The 8,427-nt window shown below is 48.7% G+C and overlaps 1 long non-coding RNA gene across 1 annotated transcript; it reads left to right on the top strand.

Annotated features, from left to right (window-relative positions):
- The first annotated feature begins 5,339 nt into the window (after nucleotides 1-5,339).
- On the top strand, nucleotides 5,340-8,074 carry LOC146890687 (uncharacterized). The gene is made up of 2 exons (XR_014998210.1): nucleotides 5,340-5,461; nucleotides 7,734-8,074. It is a non-coding gene; the product is annotated as an uncharacterized LOC146890687 (long non-coding RNA).
- Nucleotides 8,075-8,427: the final 353 nt, after the last annotated feature.

Raw genomic sequence — 8,427 nt, 5'->3', positions numbered from 1 at the left:
TTCAGAGGGAATTTAGTGTAATTACCCTTAAGGGAGAGATCCTTACACAGCCAGTCACAACACTGACCTCCTAGCTGAGGTTTGACAGCAAAATTACAGGCTGTGTACTCAACACAGGGGCATCCTCCCTTTTTTGGGGTGGGGGGGAGGAAGGAGGAGGAGGCAAAGGAGACACAGACACTTTGAAAAGAAAAGTGCTGGCTTCCAGCTGCCAGGCACGAGGGCTCTCCCTGGCGAGGCGTCGACAGGGCAAAGAGAAGAAACCCTGAGATCCCTAGGCTCTCCAGCTGCCAGAGAGGAGGGGCTGAGGCAGCAGTCCAGCCCTGTAAATGTCTGGGCCGTGGACCGCAATCCTATGATCCCAGGTTGAGCTTTAGAGCACTAGGAATTATTTGATAAAATGCCTAAGTCTCCCAAACACATCTGTCCTTCAATTCTTCCCTGGTGCTGGAATGCCCTCCTTGAACCTCGGTGAGAACATATTCAAGGTCCTGTAAACACCACCTTTGTGTCCTGGTTAGTGTTTGTAGGCTAATGTGCTGCCTGTCCAAATTTAGCATGGACTTATCTCTCAGATGCGTGCTGGCCTCTCATGGTAGGACACTAAGGACTGACAACAGATAACTTTTCTCAAGGCTTGGAGAAAAATCTTGATGGACTTTGAACCCCCCTCCCCCCAATACGGAGTGGTGGAAAATCCCCAATCTTAAAGTAACAACAGCTTCAGAGACCTGATGGATCCAAACTCCTCCCAGGGCAGCCCTCCCTCTTCATCTCTGCCCTGCCTCTGCCTACCTGCACTGTGTGCCTGAGAAGTCTCTTTCACTGATCAACAGCATTGACTTCTTGGATTTCCTCCTGGGTGTGATAGAGAACCCATTGTTCTGGAATTCCTTCCCTCCTTGTGAATCCCACAGAGCCAATCTGGACTTTCTTCAGTGAGAGGGTCCTTCCAACGCCTGCAGACAGCTTAGCTGTTCTTGATAGACAGACTCTCATCCTTCCAAGACGATGTAGAAAAGAAGGGTAAAAGTGTCAGGGGCTCAGTTGGGAAACCCAGTGTTCACTGAGCACCTATGTGTCACAGGCACAAACACCCACTATCCTTCCTTTTCTATCTCCCCGTCCAGGTAAGGAAGTGAGAAGAAACCTGGACCCAGGAAGCTTCAGATCAGTTGCCCAGGTCACCTGGTTAGCAAAGACAGAGCCAGGATGGAAGCAGCGCTTCCCAGGCCGCTTGAGGGCTCGCCTTAAGTTTCTGATCTAGACTTGCAGGTTGCCATCATGTTGGAGCTGGGTCAGGAGTTGCCTGTTTCCCTATCTTCAGAGATCGCATCCTTGCTGCCTGGAAGGGAGAAAGGATTCCAATCTGAGTCCTCCCCTTCTGCCTGAAGGTTCACTGGTCCTTACCCCCTCAGCAAAGACACCAAGGACGTGAACAGTGCAATGGTTCTTTCTGCCCATGGGAAGCACCCATCATTTCTCCAAGCATCTACCTCATGGACACATCCACCAAACTCACCTTCCAGGGAGCCGCAACCATCCCTCCCAGGCGCCGGCACCTATTTACTTCCTCGGCTGGGCTCTCCTTAGCTGATATACACTCACTCCAGCTCTGTGAGTTCACTCTGGTGTATGTTGGGTTGTGGTGTTAAGGTGTGTGGCATGGGCCCAGAACCCACTTCTATTCTGAACTTTGAGTATGACAGAATGGATTTCTGGGAAACTTTATTTTTTTTAAGTTTAATTCTGTATGTGTGCATGTAGTATTGCATGTATGGGATGTGTGTACACATATTGGTGTAGATGTGGTAGTCCAAGATAAACATCAGGTGTGTTTTTTCAGTTGTTGACCACTTTTGTTATTATTATTAATTGCGCTTTATGTATTTATTGTGTGTGTGTATGTGTGTGTGTGTGTGTGTGTGTGTGTGTGTGTGTGTCTGTGTGTACAGCTTGCTTAAGTATGTCAGAGGACTTTTTGACAGAGTTTCTTCTGCCATGTGGGTCCTGGTGTTTGAAATCAGGTAGTCAGGTTGCGTGGCAAGTGCCTTTTCCCCTTGAGCCATCTTGCTGACCTTCCCCACCATTACTTTTTGAGACAGGGTTTCTCAATGAACCTGAAGTTCATCAGTTGGGCGAGGTCAGCAGGCTAGTAAATCTCAGTGATCTCCACACTCCCCCCTTGCCCAGGTCAGGTTCTAGGCTTCTCGGTTCAGGTCCTCCTGCTTGTGTGCCAGGCATGGTACTGATTGAGCCACAGCTCGGCTCCTTCATGTGGGATTTCTGCCCCCATCCCACCAACAAGTCCTTCTGGGCACCTTCCCTCTAAGGACTGCAGCCTGGGAAAGGGGTCCTTTTAGACTCCATTAGCCCAGGAGGGCCCACAGGTACAGCCTGGCTCATCTTCCTTCTCCAGGACTCAGGTGACTTACCTGGCCTGGAGTACACACCCAGGAGTCCAAGGGTGCCCCTGGGAGGCCCCCACCCTGGCCTCCAAGTGGCTGCCCTCCCCACAGATGTAAATCCTGGCCCCAGAGTGGCCACACAGAGCATGCCTCTTAAACAAACACTTCTCCTTGCTGTTTATCTCCCTGGCCTTTAAACAAACTCTTTCAAAGGTTTCTGCTGATAGGGGGAGATTTGCTGAAAACCATTCCTTGCTTAAAAGCCCTGGGTTTATGCTGCCGGGTGGGGGTTGTGGGCCTCAGGCCTGGCGTTTCTCAGCCTCAGGACCTCCTGTTTATCCTCTGGGCCTTGATAGAGGAGCAGCAGAGACTAATCTTTATGGAAAAGAAAATAATAAAAGCAGGAAAGGGGAGGGAGGAGGAGGGGGAAGGTTTGGTTCTCGTCACAGACTCCAAGAGGCTGTGGCAGGTTGGGGTGTGGCAATGCCCACCGCTCCGCTGTGGGGGTGGAGCACAGTGTCAGGGTGGGTGGGGTCCCCCTGGACTTTGTACAGAAGGCAGGTGAGCCTCCTGCTGGCCTTCCATCCCTCCAGTGGCCAGAGTGGGCCTCTCCCAGGTGCTTTGGGTAGGAGTAGGGGTGGGGGTGGGGCCTGGCAGCGGTCACATGTTCCTGGCTGTTTGTCCTCTGCCTTTAATCAACCTGAATTCTGGAAGCACCCACGGTGTGGCTTTTAACATGTCCTTCAGCATTCTTACTGGTCTTGTACAAAATCATTCACGTAATTCAGTGGTTTTCAATTCGTGGGTCATGACCCCTAGGGGCTGAATGATCCTTTCACAGGGGTCGCCTAAGATCATCAGAAAACACAGATATTTGCATTACCATTCATAACAGTAGCAAAATCACAGTCACGAAGAAGGGAAATAATTTTACAGTTGGGGTCACCACAACTTGAGCTGTGTTAAAGGGGCGCAGCGCTAGGAAGGCTGGGAAGCGCTGACTGCAGCACGGCAGACCCCAGGAGCACATCTGGAATGAGCTCAGCTTTGCAGCTGGGGAAACAAAGGCACAGAAAGATCACTCACTGGTCCACACCCCAGAGGTTTGGGCTCACTCGGTATGAAGTATAGGTGTCAAATTCAAAAATGACTCTTCCCAAGTGAGGAACTGTGTGGAAGTAACTCTGTTTCTCTTACTCTCCCAGGGACCCAGAATCAGTCCCACGGTGTCTCCCAGTTCACTGATCACACCAAGGTGCTTGTTTTTGTTTTGCTTTATTTCTTTCAGAGACAGGACCTCATGTACCCAAGGCTCTCCCCAAACTTTATATATAGTTGAGATGAGCTTTTTGTTTTAAAGATTTTTTATTTTTAGTTATATGTATGTGTGTGGGGGTATATGCATATGGGTGTTTGTTATGTGTATGTGTGTGTGGATATATGCATATAAGTGTTAGTTATATATATGGGGGTATATGTATATGAGTGTTATTATATGTATGTGTGTGTGGGTATATGCATATGAGTGTTAGTTATATGTATGTGTGTGTGGGTATATGCATATAAGTGTTAGTTATATATATATATATGGGGGGTATATGTATATGAGTGTTATTATATGTATGTGTGTGTGGGTATATGCATATGGGTTTAGGCGCAGGAGGAGGCCAGAGGAGACAGAGTCTAAATGACAGGATTATAGCCATGTACCACCTTGTGCTGCTGAAATCTTGGAAGGTAAAATAATGGAGCTTCTTAGAATCTGAGGTGTATGGGTTTGTTTATTTCGAGACAGCATCTCTCTGTGTAGCCCTGGCTCTCCCGGAACTGTCTATGTAGACCAGGCTGGCCTCCAACTCATAGAGATCCCACTGAACTTCTGCCTTTGCGCAGAGATTGAAGGTGTACACCACCATGGTCAGCTTCCATCTGAGGTTTATGAAAGAAGGGAAAGACAGGGCCTGGAAGGCTGGCTCGGCAGCTAAGAGCACTGGCTGCTCCTCTGGAGGAACTCGGCTCAGTTCCCAGCCCTCACATAACGGCTCACAGCCATCTGTGGTTCCAGGATCAGAGGAGTCGATGCCCTCCTTGGCTTCTGTGGATTCCTGCAGTCAGGTGGCGCACATGCACACATACACATATACATAAAATGAAAATAAATAAATAAATAAAAAGAAGAAGAATTTGTAATGGGCTTCTGTGACAGAGGTGCATAATTGGTGATTTTCACTCTGCATTTTGTAACCATCTCCAAAACTTCAAGCACCTGAGGTGAGAGAGGAGGCACAGGAGGATGGCGGGCTCAAGGTTAGTCAGACGTGGCTTAGCCTGCTCAGTACCTGCCTGACATATGCAAAGCCTCAGGTCTGAACCCCAGCAACGCTTACAACTGGGTTTGAAGGTACCTGCCTATAATCTCAACACTTGGGAAACGGATCAGAAGTTCAAGGTCACCGATAGCTACCCGAGCCGTGGGTTGGGGTGGTGGCGGCAGGGAAAGGTGCTGAGACAAAGAAGCCGGGACCTCTGGACCCATGCCATCTCCAGGACCCATTGCGACATCGAGTCAGGGTTTGAATAACAGTAAGTGGCAGAGTGTTTAGTTCTGACACCTCTCCTTTTCGCCTTTGTCCGTTGAAGAAGACTCTGGAATCCAGAAAGGCCAAATGACGTGGGGAACTGGGCCGGGCCAGGCCTTGGGTGGAGCATGCTCCTGGGCTACTGGACACGAACTTGTCTGGAGACGCTCAAGGACAGAGGCCCAGGCAGGTGGGTGTCGTGCTGACTTCCGCCTCGGCCTTGTTTGTTTGTGAAGTTGCTGCCGTGGCAGGTAGGGTTGGAGCAGAGGGCCAGGTAGGAATTTCCACCGCTAGCACCAGCCCGAGCTCAGGCAGGAAGCCACGCCCTCTCATGTTGACACGGCTGGGCCACACCCCTCAAGTTAGCACAAGCTAACATTCCCCTCCCCCACCCTCCTGCTCCCTGCCAAATACCTTTCTCCTCCAGAAAGTACCTTTCAGCACCTGAGCTGCCCCCCACGGAAGGAAGAGAGGGTAGGTTGAGGGCTGAAAGACAGGAGGTGGGGAGGTGGGGCAGCCCAGGTCAGGGGAGGGTTGTCTGAGTGACTGTCTCCTACCTCTCCTGTACAGAGAAACATCCGGTTTCCAAAACTGTTCCTTCCTCCTAGAAACCCTTGCTGTAAGACACATGATTCACACCAAGGCAAACAGGACTAGTGACAGACGGCCTCCAAAGCGACCCTTTCTAGGGAAGAGTCTTGGCAGCTGGACCCTCTGTGCATTCTTGGTTCGCTCACCTTGGGTGTTCCTGGGGAGACGCTATCCCGGCCCCTCGCTGCCCCTGCTGGGCATGGGGACCTGATTCAAACTTAATGCTTGTTGACCCTTCCCAGGCAAGTCTTGGTAGTTGCCCCTTTCCACATTCTTTGATTTGTTCAACGATTTCCTCGGGTGTTCCAGGGGGAAAATCCATGCCCCCCCCACTCCTGTTACAGCCCCTGCTGAGACATCTTCAGACCACTTGGCTACACTGTCCATGCTCTGGACTTTGTGGGTAAAGATAGATACCCTGACTGTCTGATTTGCATTTAGGTATACTGCTAGCTCTATTTTGTCCCCATCCACATGAAAAAGTTGGGGGACCTTGCCTAGATTGAAAGTGGGGGGCAGCCTAATGACAGACCTCCAGGCAGGTGCTGTCAGTCTGTTTAGTTTGGTGACAGAACTGAGCACCCTAGGATGCTCCCAGATCATCCTAGAGCACCCAGGACTTCAGACCTTGGGGTGGAATGTCCTCTAGGGTCTCTACACAGGATTTCCTCTCTACCCTTAGCGGAGAAGGGGTCCCCTGTGAGTTATTAGAAGACACGGGGCTCAAGGATGCCAGGGATCCAAGCAACTGTCTAGGTTAGTGTCTCAGAGAAGTACAGCCCTGGGGATATGGCTTAGTTGATAGTGTTTGCCTTTGGTACATGAAGTTCCAGGTTCAATTCAACACTGTATTAACCAGGTTTAATGGGGGCACACTTACAATCCCAGCACTCAAGAGACTGGAACAGGAGGGTCATGGGTTCAAGGTTAGTTAGGGCTAACTAATGAGTTCAAGTCTAGCCTGGGCTGCTGCTTAGTGAACCAGGACTACTGTCTTTAAAAACTGTGTGTGTGTGTGTGTGTGTGTGTGTGTGTGTGTGTGTGTGTGTGTGTGTGTGAATTCTCCCCCAGGAACACCCAAGGGAATCATTGAGCAAATAAAAGAATGCACTGGGCTTGAGAAATGGCTCGGAGGTTAAGAGCACTGGCTGCTCTTCCAGAGGTTCTGAGTTCAATTCCCAGTAACCACATGGTGGCTCACAACCATCTGTAATGAGATCTGATGCCCTCTTCTGGCCTGCAGACATACACACAGACAGAATACTGTATACATAAACAAATAAATACACCTTTAAAAAAATGTACAGAGGAGCAGCTGCCAAGACTTTCCTGAGAAGGTCAACAAGCATGAGGACCTGAGATTAGATCCCCAGCACGCAAATAAAAGCCAGGTGCTACAGCCCATGACTGCAATCCTAGAGCTGGGGAGGCGGAGTTACAGACAGGTGGATCCCTGAAGCGCATGGTCAGTCAGTCTAGACCTACCTGTAAGCTCCTAGTTCAGGGAGAGATCTTCCTGATCTCTCTTCCAGAGCTAAGTGTGAACCTAACACTTAGGAGGTGGAGATAGGAGGATCGAGAGTTCAAGATCGTATCCAGCCAGCTGCACAGGAAGTTCCAGTCAGTCTCAGCTATGAGAGACCCAAACTCAAAATAGTTCAGTGATTCACAAGCATGGAGACCCCAAAAACCTAAGTAAATGTTGGTCCTCACAAAGCTGAAACTTGACGCCCAGAGCAGCTGATTAGGAAGACTCTCCATGCTGGTGAGTTTTGGGTTTGATTTGGAATCCGTCTCCGTGAATGAAGAACGGTGAGAGCATGATTCCTTACATCAACACTGAGCCTCTGTACACATGCACACACATGCACAATAATACATGGATACATACACACACACATCACACACATGCACAATGAGAAAAAATAACAATAAAACAACATATTGGGGATGTGACGCAGTTGAATCAGTGCTGGGCTAGTATACATGAAGTCCTGGTTTTGATTGACAGACCCCATAAGCTGGGCATGGTGGCACACTCCTTTAATCCTTGCAAATGGGAGGTAGGGATAAGAGGATCAGAAGTCCAATGTCATAGTGAGTTGAAGGTCAGCCTGGGCTATGTGTCACCTTATCTCAACTCATGGTCTTTCAGGGTTCCTGATTCATGAAAGAGTCTGCGAGACATTCTGCAGGACACAGCAGATAGTGATTGAACTGCCTTTGAAATTTCCTGCTTCATGAAAATGTCTGCTGGATACTATGGGCCTGAAGGCTGAAGATGGATGCCCCAACAGTACAAAAGAACTTTGGGTGATTGTACAGGCAGCGAGATGTCTCTGTCATTTCTAGAGTTTGGAAGTTGCTTATTTCTTGTTTACTTACATAGTATTATATCCTTCTGGAGTCTTTGATGGAGTTGAAGAATAAATAGATAGTTACAGTTTTCCTTAGTTATGATCAAAGATAAAATAGATATAAATATTATAACTGTAATTCTTGCTTGATAACTGTTTTGTTATATGTAATTTTGCTATGTTAAAGTTAAAGCCTTTCTTTTAGTTTAAACAGAAAAAGGGGAAATGATGTAGGAGGGCCTTCTATTTATCTGTTGCTTTCATTGGTTAATTAATACAACTGCTTGGCCTGATAGGTCAGAACATAGGTAGGTGGGGAAGACAGAACAGGATGCTGGGAGAAAGAAGCAGAGTCAGGCAGGCGCCATGCTTCTGCCCAAGATGGACATGGGTTAGAATCTTCCCAGTAAGCCACGACCTCGTGGTGATATACAGATTATTAGAAATGGGTTAATTAAAATGTGAGAGTTAGCCAATAAGAGGCTAGAACTA

This window comes from Myodes glareolus, chromosome 18 (assembly GCF_982192425.1).
Source record: "Myodes glareolus chromosome 18, mMyoGla1.1, whole genome shotgun sequence".
Taxonomy (NCBI): Eukaryota; Metazoa; Chordata; class Mammalia; order Rodentia; family Cricetidae; genus Myodes; species Myodes glareolus.
This window is presented reverse-complemented; position numbering and strand designations above follow the sequence as displayed.